Genomic DNA, 1,863 nt, shown 5'->3' on the forward strand with positions numbered 1-1,863 from the left:
TACTGCGAGTTGGGTATAGGACAGCCTCTGTCCTGTTGAGCCTAGCTATGGAAGCGGCCTTTTATTTTTTTTGGAAGGGGGGTTCCTATATCCGATGACCCTGCGGCCCTTCCCGGTTAGACAGAACCTTTGAAAGGCTTCATAGTGAACCCTGTTGGCCTTCCTTGGTAGTGGGTTAAGAGGCTGATCACCTCGGGCGAAAGGGCAAATCACGACTCACAGTGAAAGTGTACACCTCTGCGTAGAGTTTAATAAACTGGTATACTAGCCGTGCTCACAGATACGAGCGGCCTTGGAACCCTTACATAAGGGATGATGACTTTTACTTGTTAAGATGATCATTTATGTCAATTGTTTAAGATATTTATTATTCAATTATACTTGATCATGTGGTTATGGAATACACTACCTTGTTGCTATATTTGCGGAGTTCGACATGGACTCACTCTTGCAATTTCCCCCACACCTCAGGCCGGATAACAGTTTGTCAAAGACCTGAGAAGTTAGGCTTGTGATCAACCAGTCAGTTTGGATCCAGTGGAGTGAAGTCTGCACCCGGGGATCAGAGTTGTCTATCCGTTGATTGCTTTCTAAGGTTATCTCTTTTGCTAAGTTCGCTATATATTAAGCATTACGATTTGATATCACCTCTCTTTTGTAGCTATATGTGAGATTTGATTCTAAAGGCTCACATATGGTGTGCATCAGGTTTTGTCCTTAAAACCGGGTGTTACAGGACATCCATAAACTTTGCGTAGCATGGACGTCCTAGGATGGCGTAGAAGGTTCTAGGGAACCCAACCACCTCGAAGATGAGGGTTTCAGTCCTATAATTGAACTGATCCCCAAAGGTAACGAGTAGATCAATCTACCCAAGTGGCATGGCCTACTTCCTGGGCATGATGCCATGGAAAGGTGCTCAGGTTGGGCAGAGGTGTGTTCGATCGACGCCCATCTCATCGAGGGTCTTGGCGTATATGATGTTGAGGCCGCTGCCCCCATCCATCAGTACTTTAGTGAGTCGCTTCGGGCCGACGATTGGGTCGACCACGAGCAAATATCTCCCTAGGTGCAGGATGCTATCCGGATGGTCGGTCCGATCGAAGGTTATGGCAGACTCTGACCACCGGAGAAAAGGAGGTGTGGCTGGTTCGGCCGTGTAGACCTCGCGGCGTGCGACCTTCTGGCGATGTTTGGAGTCGTAGGTTGCTGATCCTCCAAAGATCATAAGGCAGTCATCCGGCATCGGAAAGCCATCGTCCTTCTCCTCGGTGTCATCCGTGGTGGGGGCTAGGTCCTTTTCATGCTCCCCTTTGTTGGAGTCTCTGGACAAGAACCACCGCATAAGGTTGCAGTCCCTAAGTAGATGCTTAACCAGGAAGGCATGGTTCGGGCATGAACCCTCGAGTAATTTTTCTAAGTGGTTCGGAGTGCCCTTCATGGGCTTTCGACCACCCTTACGGTCAACAGCAGCCATGAGCAAGTCCTTGCACCGTTGCTTCTTGTTCTTCCTTTTGGCGGAACGATTAGAGGTGCCTTCGCCGTCGCCCTCGTCCTGCCTTGCCTTGCCCTTGAGACGATCGAAGATTGCTCCGACCACGTCTTCTCTTGAGGTGTGGCTGGTGGTGATGTCTAGGAGTTTCTTTGTGGTTCGTGGGCCCTTGCATCCTAGCTTATGAACGAAAGACTCATAGGTAGTCCCGGATAGGAAGGCTCCTATAACATCGGTGTCGGCGATGTTAGGGAGCTCGTTGCACTACCGGGAGAAACGCCGGATGTACCCATGGAGGGTCTCTCTAGCCTTTTGATGGCAGTTCTTAAGGTCCCATGGGTTCCTAGGGCGCTTGTATGTGCCCTGAAAGT

The sequence above is a fragment of the Miscanthus floridulus genome, chromosome 17, assembly GCF_019320115.1.
Source record: "Miscanthus floridulus cultivar M001 chromosome 17, ASM1932011v1, whole genome shotgun sequence".
Classification (NCBI taxonomy): Eukaryota; Viridiplantae; Streptophyta; class Magnoliopsida; order Poales; family Poaceae; genus Miscanthus; species Miscanthus floridulus.